The sequence below is a fragment of the Plasmopara halstedii genome (genome assembly GCF_900000015.1).
Source record: "Plasmopara halstedii genome assembly, contig: Scaffold_3060, whole genome shotgun sequence".
Taxonomy (NCBI): domain Eukaryota; phylum Oomycota; class Peronosporomycetes; order Peronosporales; family Peronosporaceae; genus Plasmopara; species Plasmopara halstedii.
Window position 1 is genome coordinate 836621 of NW_020189964.1, and position 222 is coordinate 836842.

Below are 222 nucleotides of genomic sequence, written 5' to 3' on the forward strand. Positions count from 1 at the left end.
AGTATTCTGTCCCATCCGCTAAGATGACCTTGTTCATCTGTTGCATGCGTTTGGGATCCTTGCGATAAGGCTTGAGCATCGACGTATGAAACGCCGGATGCAATCGTAGTCTTTTAGACAGCCCTAATTCGTAGGAGTCTTTTGATACCTTCTTTACGATCGGCTATGGACCAATAAAGCGTGGAGCTAACTTCTTCGACTGTGTGTATCCCTTGTGACGGA